The sequence below is a fragment of the Pinus tabuliformis genome, chromosome 1_1 (assembly GCF_031772625.1).
Source record: "Pinus tabuliformis cultivar Carrire ecotype Pingquan chromosome 1_1, CPIR1, whole genome shotgun sequence".
NCBI classification, from domain to species: domain Eukaryota; kingdom Viridiplantae; phylum Streptophyta; class Pinopsida; order Pinales; family Pinaceae; genus Pinus; species Pinus tabuliformis.
In genome coordinates this window covers 516230367-516253049 of record NC_142297.1, presented here as the reverse complement: position 1 = coordinate 516253049, position 22683 = coordinate 516230367, and positions in this window count along the sequence as shown.

Sequence of the window (22683 nt, the reverse complement as noted above, 5' to 3'; positions counted from 1 at the left end):
GGTACGGACTAGTCATATTCTCTTGCGGAAACCTACCCTATACCCAAAGTTTTCTGCCGAAGCAGACCAGGACGCATGCCCCCTGGGTTCCAGTCATATCCTTCCGAATTACTCGCGCTCATCGGGAGGACGGAAAGTGGGTTGAGACATTTCTTGCGCGAAAAGACCATTTAGGGATGGTATATGACTATTTGCGATGCGTGATCCGGGAAATGAAAGCTGGTTCACGAGCTTGACCACTCTTCCTTCGTGCGGAAAACACATTACTCTAAAGAGTGAGGAGACGATGGCTCCCATGCAATATATATAGTCTCGTCCAAGGAGTAGGTTATAATCCAAGGGTCCTTGAACGACCATCACGTTCATTTGAACGGTCTTCCCTTTCAATGTTATGGGCACATTGGGGAGGATCCCTAAAGGTCAACTGGTTCCTTTATCAAAGCCTGTCAGATTTCTCATTTCAGGCAAAAGCGCTAGCGAGCCAAGCGCTTTCCAAGCAGTAGAGGAAAGGATACTCATAGATGCCCCCTCATCAATGATGGTGCCAGCCATGACCATTCTGTATATTTGGACGATAATTCTGAATGGTATGCTTGCTGGTAAACGGGGTCTGCCTAGTTGGTTCCAGTCAAAGGAGACAACTAGGTTGCTTGGTGGTGGGACCGAGTAAACGACCGGGTATCGCTCTGACGAACTTCCTTCCTACGATAAAGGAGTGGGGGGAGTGCCCCCGTGCTCGTCGGAGTCTGTGTTGATGAAGAGAATTTGGATGGTGTCATCTTTATCCTCTTCAGTGACTGTATCATTCGAAGATAAATCCTCTGAAGGCAAGACCGGGTCAACTTCTGCCTCGACCTTTTGACTTTCGTCGGGTATGGATTCAGCTGGTTCATCTTCAATGACCGGCGCTTCAGCTGACCACTTGAGCGGGCCAGTTGGATTTTCAACTAACGAAGGACTCGGCAAGAGTTTTTTATATCCAGGAGGAAGTCACAACGACGAAACCGGACGATCATCCAAAACTCTTTTCGCTTCGTCTAAGAAGGGACAATGGTGGATGGCATGGTAGCCTTCGCACAGTCTACAGGGAGATCTAGCTCTCCCTTTTTGTCCAAGGACTTCACTTTCGCTAGTTGACGGTATGCATTCAACATGGCTATCAGAGGTTGATGCCACCGGATTGTGCAAACGGGGAGACCAGTCCCTTAGTATCCGAGGGATGCAGGGACAATCTCTATGGAAGTGGTCTCCCTTGCATATGACACATGGCGATTTAGGCCTAGTCAGTGCTGTGTGTGGATTTTTTTCAGACGACACTTGTTTGCCCCCAGTCGCTTTTGGCTCCTTCTTCTTCTTCTCCTTAGGAACTTGGTTTTTTGTCTTACCAGTTCCGTCAAGCGAAGAGGAAGGAGGAGAGGAAGAATTAGAGGAAGTAGAAGGCTGGTGGGCAACTCTGGACTGGTCTAACTGTTGATTCGACTGTTAAGGAATAGTGGTGTTCTGAACGACATTGGTTGAGAAGAGCCAGACCGGCAAACCAATTGTCAGTCCTGGAAGCGACAATGTGGCCATATGGGGCGCACCAACATCTCCCCAAGAGGAGAAGGGACTAGGATTTCCACCAAGGGGAATTCCTTGGTTGGTGGGTTCCATTTTCTCAACCTAAAGATCAACGCAGGAAAAAGGGGTGATTGTTCCGTTTAAAATAAATTTTAACGACGCTTTAGACACAACTTGCTTTTTCAATTTTAAAGAGTCGAGAAAAAGCTAAAGATGACTCTAGTCTCCTTCGATGTTTTAACAAGCCCGAAGTGACAAATGCTCGGATGGACTTTTTCCGTTATAGAGTCTGAAAAGGGCCAAAAGGAATTGCTCTGGAGTTCTAGGTAGAGGGTGTGCCAAACTTTTCGCAAAACCGCAGAATACTTTTTAAGGTACGGGTGGTCAATCTTCCCGAATGCTGTGTTCAGTGCATTGCGATCAGTAGGGCGGCCGACATGGCTTCCTAAGGATAAAGGCTTTATTCCTATAGGGGTCTCCCAATATATACTCGACGGTACGTGGGAGCACAATCCGTACTGGCGCTATCGTCTCTCAGGAGGAATCACCCAACCATCAGCGATATCGACAGTCACCAGGTTTTACGACGCCGGAACACGTCTCTAGCCTGGACCTCTATGTTGTGCGTTAAGTTACAAAGCATTGTTAAGTTCATTCAATTTATTTTAGGTTGATCTTTCTTAGAAGTTTGCATTTTTGGATCACCATGAGATGTATGATACAATTCCTAAATGCAGTCTAAAGATGATAAGCAAGCTTTTATATCTTTTCAACAATGAAAATCCTAGCTACAAGGGGAAAAGAAAGACACAATATTTTCTCAAAGAGCATAGAGCACACTGTAATGCACTTTTCCCTAAATCAAAGCATGCAAACTATCAAAATGCAAATGCAAAAATGCATGTATTTTTTTTCGCTTTCTTAATATTGATGCCTAAAAAGAAAGCTGTTGTACAAATTTGAATTCGATTTCGAGTGAAAACATAAACAAGTTCCTTTTTCAAAATCAAAAAGACGATTATGACACTTTATGATTTACTTGTTTCGACACTAGAAATGCATAAATTCAAACCAAACGACAAAAGTAAAAGCTCAATCAACTGTGAACAGCAAACAAACTCACTCCTAAGATCAAAACGACACTTACGACAGGTCTAGATCTAGGGGCGACAGTATGTCTAGTTTACTTTTGTAATGGGAAACTGCAAATGATGTAAAAAATACACAAAGAACAAATACAGTTTCTTTATACAACTGAGGTGGAATTGAGGCAAAGAAAAGGGGTTTCAGATAGGTACACTGACTGATAACAGGCTGCAAAAAACAGAGATAAAACTGAGCAAAAGGAAGCAGGGAACCACAGCTGCACAAGGCAAAGGCTGATCAGCGCACCCTCAACACAGAGAAACTGAACTTCAGCGCAGGTAGCCTTCACGGGACCTGCGTTGAAATGTAGAACCTCTTCACAGAGTCTGCACTGAAGCAGAAACGAGAGTTGTTTCTGGGTTCTAGGTCACGGTTTGCAATTAAATCTACAATTTTTGGCAGGATAAAAGCTATCAATTAGATACAATTAGGAGGATGATTTAAAGGAGGACTAAGATCTATCACAAAGGGCTGTTAGAGCACTTGTGGATCAGTTTGTTCAGATCATAAAAACAGGCCCAGTGAGTGGACTAGAGTGGCAGATCTCTACTTTGCATTTGAAAATGGCAAACGCATTTCGATTCGGCACTCCTGAGTTTATGAGAAGAACAACAATAGAAACACAAATAAACTAACAAGATACTTTCCCCAGCGGAGTCGCCAATTTGTTGTTGGGAAAAGTATCCAATTCGGAATGCCCCTATCCCACTCTAAGGTGTGATAGTGCCTTAGCAACAAACAAAGTAAACTAATTGAGTATTCTTCTTTATGAAATGTAAATGAGGAAGAAGGATCTAACTAACCTGTGTCTTCCGCTAGTTTGTCGATCCAAATCACTCCCCTCTTCAGTAGCTCCCAGCTTCCTGCTCCTTCACCGGCCCAGCTTCACCAAATTCCTGCAAGATCACAAGAGAGAGAAACTACACGAAGATACAGATATACATTCATAAAAAGCTCAAGATCAGATTAAGCTAAACATGTAAGCATAACAAAACATCATTGGTACACAGCATGTAGGAGAAACTCAAATAGTTTATTGATATGATAATAAAGTCCAAGAGGAGATACAACCAAGTGAGTTCCGATCCAGCATCTACCTCCCAGCAAAGGAATCCCTTCCTCTCCTCCAACAAAGCATAAATCACCCAATGTACTAATCTCAATCTCAAACCAACAGCAATTCTCTGCAAAGTACAAAATTCCAGCCTCCTGAACCTCTGGGTGAGAGATCCATATATAGATGTAAGCAGAGAGGATGAGTCAGCTTATGTTTTTACTTGTGGCTTCTCTCTGTCAGTTATTTCTTCCACTTGGAGGTTGAGAACCTCTTACTCATCACTAGTCGAATTCATTGAGGCAAGTGTCATTGGAGAAGATTCTGGAAGCTTCCAGGGTCTTTCCACCTCGTTGAATGAGCTTTCCATTTGTCATTTCCCGCTCAGCGCACCTTGGTAGTGCTTCCACCTGCGTTGCAGTGCACCTAGCCAGTGTAGTCTCTGCATTTCAACGCAGGCAGCTAGTGGAGCCTCTGAATTGATCCTGAATTGACTATTTCTGAGTGGTTTTTGGTGGAGAACTTCTGGGAGAAGCTATCATTGGTTGACCTTGTTCCTTTAGGTGCTGTAACAACATCTTTAGGGACTTTGGATCCCTTGAATTATGGACATTTCATGCTTATAGCTGTAAGGCACAAAAATGTCTATAACACCCAAAATGTAATGTTTCCATTGTTAGTAGGCCTGCACAATGGAATACATCTCTTTTTCATAAGCGGGATACTTCCAGACTATGTCTGAAAGTGTGTCACTATGATATGCCACTGGATGCCTGTGTTGAGTAAGGACTGCCCCAATAGCATAGTCAAAGGCATCTGTCTCGACCTCAAATGGTTGTTGCAAGTCTGGCAATGCGAGCACTAGTGCCAAGCAGAGGCGGTCTTTCAACTCTGTGAATGCCTTTTGTTGAGACTCAGACCAAAAGAATTTTGCTTTCACTCCTCCCTTGGTGACCTGACTCAAGGGCCAAGTGATATGAGAAAATCTCAACACAAACCTACGGTAGAAGTTGGCAAGACCTAGAAAGTTGCAGAGCTCCATTAGAGTGGTTGGAGAGGGCCAATCCTGAATGACTTGGATCTTGGATGGATCCACATGCACCCCCTGTTCATCAATAATGTATCCCAAATACTAAACCTGGGTCATGCCAAAAGTGAATTTCTCCAAATTGGCACATAACTTGTGTTGCCGCAGTGTTTGGAGAACCTATCAGATGTGCTGGAGGTGCTCTTCCCAACTATGGCTGAAGATCAGGATGTCATCCAAGTATACCACTACAAAAGAGTTGGTGAATGGCCGCAATATGTCATCCATTAGCCTCCTAAAGGTTGCAGGAGAATTTGTCAATCTGAAAGGCATAACCAACCATTCGAAAAGGCCTTCCTTGGCTTTGAAGGTAGTCTTCCACACATCGGAGGGTTCGATTGGTACCTGGTGATATCTTGACTTCAAATCGATATTGCTGAAATACTTTTCCCCCTTCAGTTGGTCTAGGAGGTCATCAATTTATGGGATTAGGTACCTATTACAAACAGTGATCTTGTTCAGCGCCCGATAGTCAATACAGAGTCTCCAAGTCCCATCCTTCTTCTGTACCAACACGATCGGGCTCCCACAGGGCGATGAACTCGGATGGGTGTGACATTTCTGTAGTAGCTCCTGAATCTACCTCTTGATTTCATCGTTCTCTAGAACGGAGCACCAATAGATTAGTCCATTAGGCAACGACGCACCTGGGGTCAGATCGATCGAGTGCTTGACCTGACAGTGTAGAGGAACCACTGCAGGGTAGGTGAAGATGTCCTCATACTCCTCCATGACCTTGTCCATCTGTAGTTGTCGTGCGGAGGGGTCCTATCTGAAGTTCGTGGCCACCGTCTTCTCCTTTCCTTGAGGGCGTATCATTAGGAAAACAAATTTCCCGGTTTTGGAAATGAGCTTACTGCATTGTTTTGTAGTAACCAAAGAGATGACAGTAGGCGGTGCTACCTTCGGTATCTTGTACAACTTATTTCCCAAAGTAATAATAATAGCATGGGTCCTTGATTCATACATAACATGTCACTTCCACAATTATGGTTGTCCTAATAACACGTCACAAACTTCATGGGGAGCATTGTCACACAATACCTCATCCGTGAAGGGCTTGATGTTGTGTGGAAGGCGACACTACTGGCTCACGCGAAGATCCCGTCCTTGGTGAAGCCACCTGATGGTGTACAGTTGTGGATATGTTGTGGTCCGTAAGCCCAGCCGCTTCATGACCTCTGCTGAAACGAGGTTCTTTTGGCTCCCACTGTCGAAAATGAACTGTAGCATGGATCCCTTTACCCACATCTGGGAGTGGAAGAGACGCTCCTCCTCCTTTGGATCTTCGGGTTCCTCCTTCTGGATCTTCGTGGTGGCAACAGTGGCATTGGGCTATGCATTGATAATCTGCTTACCTTTTTCATTCCCCTTGTCAGGTTCTGACTCAGAGTCAGAACATGCATCTGATTCCGAAACCTTTAGCTTAGCCACCAGTGACTACTTGGCCCGACACTCACTTGTGATATGAGTGGAGATCTTATGGAACTCACACCATTTTCCTGTGTCCTTTTTCGGCTTCATGGCGTTGTTCTTTTCTTTCAGCTTTCAAAGGTTGTCTTGGGCCACCCCACCTTGGCTTTGTCCTTTGTTCTGCACTTTGAGGCACCTTTCCCTTGCTTCAGATTTTCATATCCAAAGTCTCGCTTCTTCTATTTAAACTTTTGCTCGACCTTGACGGCATATCGTTATGTTGTGCCAAGCGAGGAGATGTTCAGGAATTCTATTTCTTCCTGGATGTACTTGTGCAGGCAGCCGTGGTATTTGAGTATCAAATGCTGCTCTGAATCCTTGATACCCAACTTTGTGCGAGGGGTATGGAAAATATTGGTAAACTCTGACACGTCTTGGTCCCTTCCCTGCCGCAGCGTGGTCCACTTTATGTATTGATCCTCATAGCTTCCGACATGGTAGTACTGCTCCTTGATGGCATCTCAGAATGAATTCTAAGTGGGTGTGGCTGAAAATAATGAGTCGGTACTTTCATCCTTCTGCTCGCAGTAGGTTTCCCACCAGTCCTTGATGTGGGGGTCTGCTTTGAGAAGAGCGAAAATAATCTTTTCCAGATTGGAAAAATCATGAACAGAAAAATAACCCTCTAGCAGATTTAACCATTTATTGATGGCATTTGCGTCTATCGGACTCTCGAATATGGGGATTTCAAAATTAACTTGTACCTTAAACGGTGTGGCATTTCCAGAGTAGTTGTGGGAAGCCGATGCGTCGCCCCTTGGTAGCCGCTGAAGGATTTAGGTAAAGTTGTCCATCACATTCCTTTGTCACTCGAGGGCTTCTTCGAGCAATATTTTGACAGGATCTCCTGCTCCCTCATCTTTCTTTTCATCTGCCATGGTAGGTAGTTGGGTTTTGCGAGGTTGGTCTTGCAAAGGTTTGACTAGTTCAAGCCCTAACTCCTTATATCCCGACCTTGTTGGGGACATGCAAAGAAAAACAAAGAAAAAAAAGACTCCTCTGATACCACTGATCCGGATTTAAACAGGAATGCAACAAATTAAAAATATAACCATAAACACAAAGATGCAGTGGAAATAATACTTCATTTCATTAATGTAAAATACTGAGATATGCTTACAAACAGAAAATGGAAATAAACAGCTAGGGTGATGGTAGCTTATCTTTGAGAAGAGATGTGGTGGCTACATGCCTCTGAACTGTGTTACAATGAAGCTCGAAGGCCTATTTATTGTTGAGAAATAATGGAAAACCCTAAACATCCAAAAACCTAACCCTAGAAGATGAAACTCCAAACTATGGGCCCCATTTGGGTAAATTGGTACATCAACTTCCCGGGGTCGTAACTTTGGCATACGATTTCCGTTTGACACGTACAATATCTCGTTAGAAAGATCTATCCGAGAACTACAAATTTGGGAAAAGAAAAATGGGTCCATGGACCCATTTTTCTCCCAGATTTCCCAAAAAACATCGTTTAGGGCCTCAAAACGGCTCCAGAACTTTAAGACCTAAAAAACTACTAAAAATAGTAAACTATGCTACAATTAAGGAAACTGAAAAGCCGAAAGAAACAATGGTGGGAGTCCAAGTGGACTTGGTGGGTGGTCCCCAATATCCACCTGGATCACCTCAACTGGACTCTTCCTCAGCCTTGGAGATCCGGAGGAGTGCTAACATATTGGCGCCATTGTCGGGGACACAAAAGATCATATTTCCCTGAGAAAGAACAACAAAGATCAGTTCTTATTACTGATGGTGAATAGTGATAAGACACATATGAATGGTATTCACCTGGTGAATCCCACTTCATCTGAAGACTCCACTGGTAGTAAGATCCAGAAATCAAAATGAGTTCTTAATCCAGAAGGTGTGCTGCTATGCATCGAGAACATGTTCCGGGCTTTCCAAATCGTATGCCTTAGGTAGATTGGAAAACATACTTGCCAAAATTCAGAGATGGAAAAGGTGATGATGCTACACTTCATTTAATAATATTTCATATGCATGTGCGTAAGTTGAGGATTAATTTTTGTGAAGATTGTTTAATGAATATGTTCATGGCCATATTAGAAGAAAGAAAATGGTTTTGGTATGAAATCTTGCCTCCCGCTTGTATTTCTTTTCTCAAGGATTTTCACTCAGTGTTTTTTGAAAAGTACAGAGACGTCTATCCTTCTTTGCTTTTTATTGAGGATTGATGTGATCACTTTGAAAATTTTATTCAAGATCTAGAAAGTGCTTATGGTGATGAAGAGTTTATGGATGATGAACTCTTGGATGCTTTGAATGAAAACCCTTTTCACCACCATGAGAATATCATGGATTCTACCCTGGATGACAACGAACTTGAGAAAAATTCTTCAAAAGATGGCAGTGATCTTCCATCATACGAAGTCGATAATAATTTCCAACAGTCTTGCTAATCTTCAAGAGATCAAAATATATATAAAGTTGTTCTTTCCAGCTGCCCTTCATTCCTTTCCTCTTCTGAGTTTTTAATTTAGGAAGAAATATGTGCAGATCATAATTTTGAGTTTTCTTGTATAGAAACTCTAGAGAGTCATGATTTATCTATTAAGGTCAAAAACAATGTACAACAGGTTTTTTTTCTTGAGTTTGATGAACATGTTAAGTAGCCTTCAAATGATCAAGATATAGAACTTTTTCAAGGCCTAGACAATTCTTTTCCTCGTATACATGAAAAGCCACTTGTAAATATTTATGTTGATGTTGATTTGGCTACCTCAATTGAAGATCTACAACAACATACAAATCTTGTCTCTAATCTAGATGGTATGGAAGATGACATGACCACATTTCCATTTAAGAAGGATAACCCAAATGAAGAAGAACAATCAGCCATGATATTTGAAAGCATCTTCCTTCCTTTTGTTGATCCATAAGAGGTAATGCTTCATGATTTCCAAGACCCCTTGGGCAGTATTTTGCAAGCATAAGAAAAGGTGGAGATTGTTTTGTTCACCAACACAGGTTTTGAGCTCAGGTTTCATTTTGAGTTGCCATTTGCTCAATCTTTATTTATGCCTCGTGGAGCTGAACACAAGCATCAATCAATTAGTCATGTACTTGATTGGTTACACTGGATTTTCGATTTCACTTGATCAGATTGTTTATGGATCAGTTAGAGTAGGTAAGGTGTGATGAATAAGCTCAACATTTTGAGCATCCTTTTCAGTGTCAATTTGCAGTAGGGTTTGCAGTTGATGGTACAATTTAGTTTTGAGTTAGTTTGAGTTATTTGAGTTGTCATCATTTACTCATGCATTTCAATTTAAGTTTTTTGACCGTATTGGCCCATATGGTTAGGCACTTGGTTTATGAATCACAATTTTCTTGACACCTCCAAGGAGCTTCCATCCCCAAATAAGGTCGATGTTAGAGTTAGTATTTGCATACTGCCATCAGTGATCAAAATTCCTCTTTTATATCATATTAGTGTCCCATGTTGAAATTTTTATCATTCCACCTATGTCATCATGTAAAAAATTACTCACTGATGGTAGCCCAAGTTAAAACCCCATCCCCTCTCAAAAATTCAATATTTTCTGTCCCACCTTCATGTGTCTTGTTGAGCATACATTGACTATAAAAGCTCGTTTCATCATGATTTGTGTCAGTCAAGTCCACCTGGAGTCCAATCATTCAAGCTCCCACTAGGTCACTAGGTTTCATTTTCCAAGGTCCAATAAAACACCATTTCACTGCATAAGGCCAACAAAGTATGAGAGTGAAGCAAATAATATCCCCTTTTCAGTTAAATAAGGGTTTGCAAGCAAGTAACCATGGTTGCTAAAGTTCCAAATTTGATTTTAAGTAAGAATTTCATTCCAGTTTGTAATTTTATTTCAAAAAGAGAGATGTAATAATTTTTATTTACTTATGTAATTTTATGTTTATCATATGTAATAAGTCACTATTATTAGTGGTTTACTCAAACTCCATTGCCAAAAATTCAGCATCATCCACCTCCAAAGAAAAACGCTAGAAAGAAAATTAGCAAAAAGGTCGAAAAGGGGCCAAATGAAACATTAGAATGTGGGTTTGAAAAGAAAAAGATCAAATTTACTCACCTATAAAGGAATTCTTGGCTTCAAACTCACCTTCATTTGCCTCCTAACATTGATTGAGCAAACCCCAAGAGATCCTTTTCACAATTCTGGGAAAAATCAGTAGAAACAGGGCAAGCGTTGTGCGTTTCCTTCTGGTGATGCGCGTTCTCTTCTGGCGCTGCGTGTTTTCTTAAGGTGTTGTGTGTTCCCTTAAGGCGCTATGGATTTTCCTGGGGCATTGTGGACTCTACATTGGCACTGTGTGTTTGTCCAGTAATGCTCCAGTCACCTCCTCAGCTCCTCCAAAGCACTTTCAACCTCAAAACAAGTAACTAACAGCTAAGGGATTTGCTTTTCCTTTTCCTCAAGTCAATTCCTAAATGTTTGAAAGGTTTTATTCAATAATTGGTTTAATTGTTATATCTAAACCCTAGATCTCCCCCAAAAACTACCTTCCACTCTCATTCCTTTTATACACTTCTCTCCACCCTCCTTCCCTTTCCCTAAACCTTCTTATCCCAAATACCCTCTATCCCTTTGTCCTAAAACCCAAAGTCCTAGATGATACAACTATCTAGGCTCCCAAACCCCCCATATTGCAAAAAAATTTCCCCCATCCCTAAACTATCATTCTACTACCCTATATCCCTCTCCAATAGAAATATTCCTTCACCCATCATCTTCATATTTACCCTTCCCCATTTACTATTCCCTAAAAACTGCATTCCCCCTACCTTACATCTCCCTAGGGTTTGATACTAAACACCATGGCAAAGGAGGAATACAGACCACATAGTGAGGAAGAGGAAACAGATAGAGAAGAAGACATGGAACAGAGGAGGCCACACAAAGGAGGCTAGATACACAGGTTTGAGCCCAAAGATCTTAGGGAACTCCTAGCATCCCCTATGACTGTGACATCCTTCAAATGGCTAGGCTGTTATGATTTCTGTGAGCAAGTTCAGGTAGTGCAACACCATCCTGAGTTGACTAGGCTCTTCATTACTAAAATCCAAGAGAACCAAGTCACTCTAGCAGGTATAACTTTCACTTTATCTATAGCCAATATATCAGCTGCCACCGGGATCCCAGATGTTGGGGAAAAATGGTTTTAACAAGGTGATTTGGAGAGGCATTATTAAGAGCCTTACATGAAACGAAGGTATAAAAATGAAAGAAGGGGCTATTTTCCTTTTTCACACCTCCTTGAAAAATAGGCCCCAATGATGAAGATTATCATGAAATATTTTTCATGTGAAGGTAGATTTTCTAGGATCTATTCTTATCATATCTGACATTTAATGCATTTCGCTAGGGTAAAAATGCTCAATATTCCTTACTATCTTTTCCGAAGTGTTGAGAAGATGGCCTACATTTCCAAAAATAGGGAGTGCAAAGATCAAATGAAGAGCCTATTTCATCATTCCCTCATTAAAATCATAGTTCTTTACCATCTCAAAGAACTCAACATTGCATGGAGTACCTTTATAGCTAATCCCATATTCACTCTTGCATCTACTCAAAATGTTCAAACCATTCCTTAATCATCTCATCTGTCCACCTCCATTCCTCCATCTCAGCCCATACATCATTCATCCTCATCTGATGATTCAACCTCACCATCACCTCCATCATCACCATTTCATGAGCCTATTCATTCACCTAATAGAGATGAAAGCAGAAAACAAGAGTACATTGAACATGGAGAGGTCAGCAAGCCTAAAAGGGTCGGTTTGGGTACTCTGAAACATATCTATAAGAGAGGGCATAGGCAAGTGTTTTCCCCACAAATTGTGGGAGGGGCCTTGCCTTCTTCATCAACAAAGAAGGTACAGAAAGGAAAGGAAAAGGTGACAGAGGAAGAGATCCAACAACAAGAGGAGGACCTCCATGAGACAGAGCATGATTTTCACTTAGTTGACCTAAATTAGTGCAATGATAGTGAAAACACAAGAATTTTCATCAAAGAGAAGGAAGCACTCATCAATGAGCTTCAGGTCAATTTGCAGAGGGAAAAATCTATCATCACGTACTATGAGCAAGAAAACAAGCAGTTTGAGACCAAACATGAGCTCATGGAGATTCATCTCATCAAGGCAAAGAGGGAGGCTGAAAAAGGCCAAGATTTTACTTGATGAAGCATATGGGGAATATACTAACCAACTGGAGGAACAAGTGCCAAGAAGAAGGCCAAGGACCAGAGGCCTAAAAAGAGCATTAGAGCTAGAAAAACAGACAGAGGCAAACTAGCTAATGAGCTCACCCTAAATGAACAATTTGCCAAAATGGTCAATGATAACTGGGAGTATTGGATTCAGAGGGTGAACAACCATCATGAAAACCTCTTGGAAAAGGCCAAAAGAGACACTGACATTTAAAGAAAGATGACAAATTATTATTGCCAAAGAAACCAAATAGCAAGGGAAAAGTGCAAAGCTGCTAAGGCAAAAATTGAAGCCCTAACTCACCATGAGGAGAAAAAGAAGCTTGACATACTTGAAGAGGCTTCAATCCATCCCTAGCCACCTCAAACATTAGCTTCTTTCCCAATTTTTAATACTTTTGGCTCATTTTTGGTAAATTTTTCTTTCCTGTCTTTGTTGAGGAAATTTCATATCAACACTTTTTTCAAACGCGCAGCGCCTTAGGTGCTACGCACTTTTTGGAGGAATGGCTACAACCATTAGACTAGAAGGACCAAGACATCCAAGAAAACCATGTTTGAAGCCTTGGAAGGCAAAAATTCTGGGTGGAAAAGGAAAAAAAACCACCTAAAAATCATGTTTCTGCCTCATTTCTAGACTAGGCACTGCGCATTTGAGTAGTCTTGGGTGAATGGAATTTTGGAATGGAAAATCAAGCCCATTTTGAAAACCAAGGGCAGTTTTGGAAACTAGATAGGATAAGATTTCCAATGAGATATTCTGGGCTATATTTGGGCATCAGGAAGGTAGGTGAAAGTCATCTTAAATATGGCATTGCACATTTGATACTTGTGCTGCATGCTCGACATTCAACCCAGATTTTTTACTGTTTCTCTCCAAATTGATTTTTACCTATGGGAAATCAATTTTTTACTGATGTAATTGCTAATTGTGATGTAATTATTGTGTTTTTACTATTACCTAGGGTAAATACATTAGGTAAATGGCCTCTATGACTTGTAATGAATCAGTTTACTTAAGTTAGGGATGAGTCACTTTGACCACCCTACACTCTAGCTATCAGTTCAATTTTGGTTGAAATTGCTCCTCCTCTTATGGATTTGACCCCTGAGGCTAGTTTTTGTTGGTTTGAGGCCTATATTATTTAATTTCTTAGTCATTCTATACGTTGGAATCTATTGGAAGTTGTACTAGTGTTTCAGATTTTGGCATGGAATATATTGGATGAGTTCCAGCTATTTTGGTGGGATTCCTGTGGCATGGTATTTTGATCTTGTTTCTTCTTCAGTTTCATATGCATGAATGTCTTGTACCTCTCATGATCCATTTCACTCTAAGTATGTTTTATTTTCAAGGTGTGATAAGAAGACTTCATTTGTATGCTCTGTTTTGGAAAAATCTTCATAAATTGTTTCATTTCTCTCGTTTAAAAAGAATTAATGATCTTCATGCTCTTTTTAGCACCTCACTAGTCTAAGTCATCTCATCACAATACTAGAAAGTGTTAAAGTAACTTTCCTACCTTAACCCATCATATGTCTGCAATTCTAATTCTCTTTTGCCCTGACCTAGATCACTCTCTGACCTAATTCACTCATCTAGTGACTACCCCAACCACATCAAATCAAACAAACCCTGAGCTACTATATCTAGCCTAAAACCCTAATCTATTTAGCCCTCTTCGCTGTGGTCCTTTGGAGAGAGACCTCTCCAGCTTGGTAGGGCTAGCTACCAAGTCAAAATATTTGTCTGTGGTTACCTGATCTGGACTCTTCCTCAACCTTGGAGATCCAAAGGAGTGATAATAGAGCCTGTAGATGATGTTGAGGATCCTAATCCATTGGATCAGTTATATATGCTCACTGTGGGAAAAACAGAAGATTATATAAACCCTACAATGGATGGTTCTATCAACTGGAGGAGTGTTCCAAACACAGAAGTAAGTTCAAACATTGCAATGTATGACTAGTAGCAAGGAGACCATGAGATGCACTCTATACATTGTGAAACTATGTTCTATGTCCACTGGATTGGAAATGAGGTAAGGGATTATCCTACTTTAAATGGTATTGGATTTTTTTCTAAATTGATTCAAATATTGAAGAGACCCAAATAATTCCTCTACTAGATGTTGCTCTACAAGCAACCCCTGTGAGATGGTGGGGAACTCACTAGAACTAACTTCAAAACTTGGAATCTTTCAAGTTTGCTATGTTATGTTGGTTCACTATACTAGAGAAGCATTTAGATAAAATTCTTGTATATGAAGGTTGTACAAGTCCATAAAATCATGTTCAAACTTTCACTATTGTTTGGAAAAAACATTGGATTTCTTATTGCAATGTAGACGCATCAATTCATTCACAATCCAAGAACATTTCGACAAGAATGGTATCTAAAAGAAGAGATGAAAAGGTAGACAACTAATTGGGAAGCACTGGTATCTTAGTTTCGCAGGGATTTTTCCTTCTCAGATGAAGATGAAAAGATAACAGAGGCTTTAAAGGAATTACAAAGAGTATTTTTGCCCAATATAAAACCTACTGTTGATTTCAATAGTTATGCATATTTTGGACATATTTAAGAATCTGGATTTCATAAATTTGTTTCCTATGGATAAATTAGCAAATATTCAAAATATGATGACTTGGAGGAATTAAGACACCTAACTTTTAAGAAGTCTAAAGGAAAAAGAGATATCAACAATGCTCTTGTAAATGCCTCCTCCCACATTTACCCTTTTTAACTGGCCTGCTAGGTTAAATATTGTTGGGTGCATATAAGGTGTTCTTTAGAACTCCTAATTGCCTCACATTAATTATCAACCTGGGTAAGTCTTTTTGTTTCAAGAGTGTACACAATATGTGCAAGTGATGGAAATCGTTATATGTATAGAGAGTAATGCTCTAATATAACTTATCACTTTCAATACAAGAGTAAACAGATCAAACCATAAATCTCAAGCTTGTAACTTCAAGGAAATTAACCTATTCAAGCATCAAAACCAAATCTTAATCTAAACCAAACTCAATCTTAATCAAGAGATTCTCATTGCAATGACATCAACCAAATGCACCGTAGCAATAATAAAGTTCTTTCAGCTGAATCTAAACAACTGCATAGAAATAAAGCACCTGATCTAATCAATAACACTTTGGGGATTTAATTAACAAGAAATGATTCTCATCTAGTGATTAATTCAATCCACGACATAAATAAATGAAATCAATTGAAAGAATTACGAATTAATGAAATGAATACATGAAATCCGAATTAACGAAAGTAAATCAACTACAAGGCTGTAAATCAGAATAAACTTGCAAGAAATGGAAAAGTATAAAACAAGGAACAATAATAAGATCCACCGAAGACTGGGCCCAAGCCACCAGTGATTACTGTTGGATTACTTCAGACTATCACGAATAAACAGCAACACGAATGATGTATTATTCATCAGATCCAAATGTCATTACAGCATGATGTGTTTTAGAATAACGCTCTATATATTAAAATTACAACTGAAGTAAATGGTGAAAAAGTTATCTCCATATTATCCTCCTTCCTTTGAACTATGTTTTCATTTAAATATACAGAGAACAAAGGAAAGTTACAAAAAAGCTGATTACAAAATGATTTCCAATACAAATTTGGATTATATAAAAAAAATTGATTAGCAAGATCATATCTGAAATATCTTTCCATCAACATTTAGCAGGAACAAGTCGAATTTGGTATTGCAGCGGGAAGAATTTGGAAAACGGCCACAACAACAAATCTGAGAAAATAGTCTTCGAAGAACCTTTTGTTTCTCTTAATACAGACCAAATTTTGGAAAACTGCACATCATAAAACTAACTCGATCCGTTCTGGCCAAAACCCATGTTTTGGATTTTCCAGATTCTCCTTCATTTGTCTGAAACATCCAATGCAAAATCATCGCTTCTTATTCCATCGAATTTCTATGTTGGAATATTTAATTGTGAGTTGGAGATCAAATTTGCAATCTGGAAAAGATCTTGGAGACTAAAACCATGAGTGATGTTATAAAAAATCCATTAATAAACCATCATTGGTAAAATCATGCATAATAATCATCAATTTATTAAAAAAAAAGGAGAAAAATAGTATTTATCCATAAGAGCATAAATAATTATAAAATGGAATTATATGATAAATTATGATAAATGACATGATAAAGAATGGTAGAAATGGGTAAAATAGGCGTCAAAAGGTGATAATAATAATGACAAATTAGCGGCGCGACATACCTCCAACTGAATATGTTGCATGTCCTCATACAACCCCAAAGCCTCTGTATCAACCAAGCTATAAGAAATGTTCATCCCAAGTCATGAAAGTGATGGAACAAATGAGTTCTTCCTCAAATAATAAATGTTCAATTTTAGGAATGTTGATGAAGGTGTAACAATTTTCACCATGACTTTCAACCATATGTATATGAAGTTGCAGCAAAATATGATATAAGGAATGACAAACTTCATTAACCAAAAAACTACAAATCAGATCATTTTGATGCACGGATCATGAGATATAAGAAAAATGGTTGTAGGTGACAATGCATGATTTTTGAAATTTTACAAACTAATTTAACTTGAAATTTTTTGCGTTTGTGTATTTTAATGATACCTCTTTGCTATCCAAAAATCACAAGAATTCAGTTCATAGTTTTAAAGGTATGCATAAATCAATTTCTGCACTGTATAAAAATTAAATTATATGCCTTAAATGAGAAAGAAAGTAGAAAACATCCATCATGTGTAGAAATTCCTCCCCCAAACTAGAGAATTAGCATGCCCTCATCCAATACTAGAAAACAAATTGAGGTGGTTGCTACAATTGTGGTTGGAATCTATGCTTGGCGTAAAACAACATGGAATAAGAGAGGTTTTGAGAATGAATAAGGAGATCGATGGATGATGGCATGATCATAATAAAAAAATGAATGAAAGTAACACTCCCCCAAACTGAAAGCTTCTATGTCTCTAAAAAATGGGAAGTGGTAAAGATGTGGAGTGAATGATGATAAATAATGCTCAATGGATTTTCATGAAATTCTTCTAAACTTTTAATAAATCAGAAACATATGCTATTTTACCTCTAGAAAAATGTGGAACAACATGTATGGAATATTATTTGTTGAAGCTAATGTTGGCTGAGATGATGTTGAAAGTGATGCAAAAGGTGGAAGCCATGCAAGCACATCCTGTCTGCGAGTTTCTTGAGCCTCTTCTGTTAGTTGCAATAGTGTGGACTTGCTGCAAATAGAGTTGCCCCCCATACTTGTTGTTCTCTTGTAAACAAGTCACTACTCTACATGCAACTTTCTTGAATCCACAGTTTTAGTTTTGAACATCAACGTATAAGCCACATGCAAAAATTTCAATAAAAACAAAAACAAAAACAAAACAAAACAAAACTTTTGTATAAATGAAATATTTTGTCAAATTAGCAAGTTATGACGGAGTTGCATACCTTCCCCCTCAAATTAGAAAAGGGCATCCATGATCATAAACCATAGGAAAAAGGGAAATGACGTTGAGGATTCATAAATGCAACGGGAAAATCAATCAAAGCGGCATAAATATAGCAAAAGCAATCAGAGCAATACAGGTCAAAAGATCTGAAATGCTCGTAAAATAAAACAGGGATTATGTAAATAGATATTTACCTTAGGTGGAAAAATATGACGAAAGCGTGACCGGCAATAAATGTTAATGACTGGTGGTAGAGTGATTAGACAATAATGATATAATGTGTATAAAGATATAGTTTACCATGCATGTTGGCTAATTGAATTAGAAATGTTGTTCAAATGGTAAGTTCTCCTTTAGAAATGAATCCATAGGGGGGCAATAGGATAAAGAGTATTTGGCAGTGTAACATAGTACTTCAATACCACAAGCAGAGCCACTGCTGCTAGCAAGCATTCATAGCATCGACAGGGTTTTTTTTTAACCCAAAAAATGAGCTAGAGTCCTCCATTTAGTAATTAGATGGTTTTCTGTTTTTTATTGCTATAAGAGACCACTATGCTTTCCTGGTAACCAGGTAATCATAGTGCCATTCACTAGGATATAACAAAGTGATCAGGTTGGCTCGTGATGAGACCCCCTGTCCTTCTGACGGTTTTAACTATTAAGAAGGTCATTACCTTGGTGTGGTGGCGATAATGGAATGTCACATGTTACACCCTTATGATCATGGTAGGCTGGCAAGTGATAAGACCCCCTATCCTCTTTAAGATAATGCTTGTTACATTTTCATATTTTTATATGTTAATGCTTTTATTGTAAAGAGAGGGAGGCTCATTTACTCCTTAAGAGTCAGGGATGGCGTAAGAATTAAAAAAAATGCCAATGAAAGTTATGCTTTTCCCCCCATATCATCTTATCAAAGGGATTTATCCTTTTGAAAGTGTAAAAGATAAACTAGCATGGTATTAGAATAATAAATCATTTTATGATGTGTCCGAAGAGAAGATATTCAACCAGTCATTATATAGGTGCACCATGTGAGCTTCAGAATATAGATGACCATCAAAAGGTTTTATAAGTCATAATGGTATTAATATCACTATTTTTCTTTATCTTAGGCAAAAATCCAACCAGATGGTTTTTTTATTCAAAACATAAAAGAGAAAGAAAAATGACAAAATGACTGGCGATGAAACAGTAAAGAGAAATCACAGTTATTCCTACAAAAACACAAAAAGTGTTGTTCAATCGATTGAACAACAATCGTTCAATCATTTGAACAACAAAAATAAAACACGCAAAAGTGTTGTTCAATTGATTGAACAACAATCGTTCAATCATTTGAACAACAAAAATAAAACACTCAAAAGTGTTGTTCAATTGATTGAACAACAAAAAGTGTTGTTCAATTGATTGAATTGTACTTCATGCCATGAAAGGGAATAAAAAAAATGGGGCTGAGATGAGCTAGGAATAATCCCGCAAGAGGAAGGAGGTGTTGTTCAACAGCAAAATAATGCAAGGAAAAGGGTGTTGTTCAGAAAACACAAAACTTCACAAGAAGCAAAAATGTTGTTCCAAAGATGGAACAATAGTTGTTCAAAAGTGGGAACAACGAAATATGCTAAGAGAAAAAGGTGTTGTTCAAAAGTTTGAACATCAAACAAAAAAAAGTGTTTTTTCAAAGTTGGAACAACGGCTATTCAAAAGTTGGAACAGTAGTTGTTCAAAAGTTTGAACAACAACTCGCAAAAAGTGTTGTTCCAAAGTTGGAACAGCAAACACGCAAAAGTGTTGTTCCAAAGTTGGAACAACAAACATGTAAAAATGGTTGTTCCAAAGTTGGAACAACAAAAACGCAAAAAAGTGTTGTTCCAAAGTTGGAACAACAAAAACACAAAAAGGTGATGTTCCAAAGTTGGAACAGCAAAAACGCCGAAAAGTGTTGTTCTGAAGTTGGAATAGCAAAAACGCAGAAAAGTGTTGTTCCAAAGTTGAAACAGTAAAAACACAGAAAAGTGATGTTCCAAAGTTGGAACAGTAAAAACGCAGAAAAGTGTTGTTCCAAAGTTGGAACAACAAAAACGCACAAAGTGATGTTCTAAAGTTGGAACAGCAGAAACGCAAAATTGTTGTTCCAAAGTTGGAACAATAGACAAATAGAGAAAAGTGTTGTTCCAAGGTTAGAATAGCGAAAACACAGAAAAGTGTTGTTCCAAAGTTGGAACAACAAAAACGCAGAAAAGCGTTGTTCCAAAGTTGGAACAAAAAAAACACAAAAAAGTGTTGTTCCAAAGTTGGAACAACAAAAACGCAAAAAGTGTTGTTCCAAATTTGGAACAACAACAAACAAAGAAAAGTGTTGTTCCAAATTTGGAACTAAAAAAACACAAAAAAGTGTTGTTCCAAAGATGGAACAACAAAAATGAAAAAAAAGTGTTGTTCCAAAGTTGGAACAACAAAAACGCAAAAAAATGTTGTTCCAAAGTTGGAACAGCAAAGACACATAAAAGTGTTGTTCCAAAGTTGGAACAACAAAAAAGAAAAAAGTGTTGTTCCAAAGTTGGAAAAACAAAAAAGAAAAAAGTGTTGTTCCAAATTTGAAACAGCAGACAAACAAAGAAAAGTGTTGTTCCATCGCCAACAAAGCGGAAACTACAACTTTGAAGGAAGCAACACCTGAAACACAAAAACATAAGAGAAATCAAAAAATAAACAACACTTTATTTAAAAACAGTAAATAAATTAAGTTACAACAACTATGATGTTATTTCCTATGGGAATATCAATTTGTCAATGGAAAAAAATGATCTCTTGGAAAAATGGTTTGGCAGTAGTGACATGAATATTCAAATGGAAATCAATTCTCCCTTTCTTTTGTTATGAATCTATTAAGTAATGAACTAATGAAATGCCCTTGTTTAAAATTTCTTTCAAGAATCGCTCGTTCATAAATTGACCTTCTTTATTCTCCTAGGACCTGCAAAAAAACAAGTGTCTACCTACAATAAAACATTAAATCATGAAGAAATAGAAGTGATCAGGCTCCCCTAATAAAAGAATTATGCAAAAAAATAACAAGTAGTTACTCTGTAAAACAAATCCATGGAGAAAATAACAAAGTAAAATTAATTTATTACCTGCGGGAGAGCAATGACCAATCATGCTAACCTGCAATGTTTTAAGCATAACTTCTTTGTTTTTGTCTGAATTGAGTAATTCCAAAGCCAAATGAAAGTGAATTTAGAGGGATATCTATAATAGAAATAGGTTTTAAAAATACCATTATATGATATGTCAATTTTACTTATAACGACCTGCATAACATAGTCATTTTCGATTTCCCAGCTTAGACCAACAGAGGATATTTTAAGCATACCTTTTTCATTTGATAACAGATTGAGCTGATTCAAATTGGAAATGAGATTATATTCATTTATTTATCTCCAATAGAAACAGGTTTTGAAGACAAGAAGAATTGAAGGGTCAAATACTTTAATGAACAACTGGAAAAACAAAGTTTTAAGAGTGTTGATTTAGGATAGACAATCAGTATTTGGGTCATAACTTTCTCATACGATATAAAAATAAAGTGATTCAAATTTCCTTGTAAACTATTTCATAGAGGAATATACCATAGAAATTTTGTTTAAAAATATAGTCATTTAGGCTTCCAAAAATTGACTGTCTCAATTATGTTCCTGAGCTTCCTACTAGATGCCTTGTCAATGTTTTGGTTATAATGTTTTCGTTTCAAATCCAAATGGAGTGATTTAAATTGCGTTGGAAATTATACATCAAGGGATACTTAGGATAGAAATAGGTTTTTAAAATATTCACTTTTGATCCCTCAAAACATGACTTTCCCGACTGTGTTTTCGGAGTTTTCATCAAGCCCGCAAGCCAAAAAAATATGATATTCAAGCAATTTTTCCAAATTGGTGATAAAAATGAATATGAGTGTTTTTAGAACTATTTTTTTCAATATAATACATCTACATACACAAATAAATTAAAATATTTATTACTGATGTTGATTTCCATAGCGTACTGCAACAAAAACAACTCAATTTACATAATAATAAAAATGTATTTATTTATGTCCTCATTTACTTATTTTCTACACTAACCTACTCTTCTTTGAAAAATGAATATTTTTACATATAAGATTACTTCCAATGGAGCCATTTTCTAAATAAAGCCTCCAGTATGTACATACCCAAATTTGAGAAATGCATGTTAATAAATAGTAGGGTATGAGAAGCCAACTTCCCTTGAAAAGATGGTGCCAAAAATTGCTGAAGTATGGAGTGAGGCTGCAAACAAATGATGGAGTGAAACCAATCTTCAATATATCCCTTACTTTCCTAATTTCTCCTAACCGTCATATCATGAAGTTCTTGAGTTTTTAAAACGGCTTGTTGATGCAGACTAAAAGAAACCTCATTTTCTTCCATAACTTCTACAATTTTTGGATTTGAATCATTCCCAATCTCAATATAAGTTTTCTGCAATGGTGCATGTGAGATAGAATGGGTGGGAAGGTTAAGTAAATTTTGTTGTTCAACATTGTAATCATGTTGTACTGGTTTATTATGATGTGGGTGTCGAATGAGTTGAGCAGGAAATT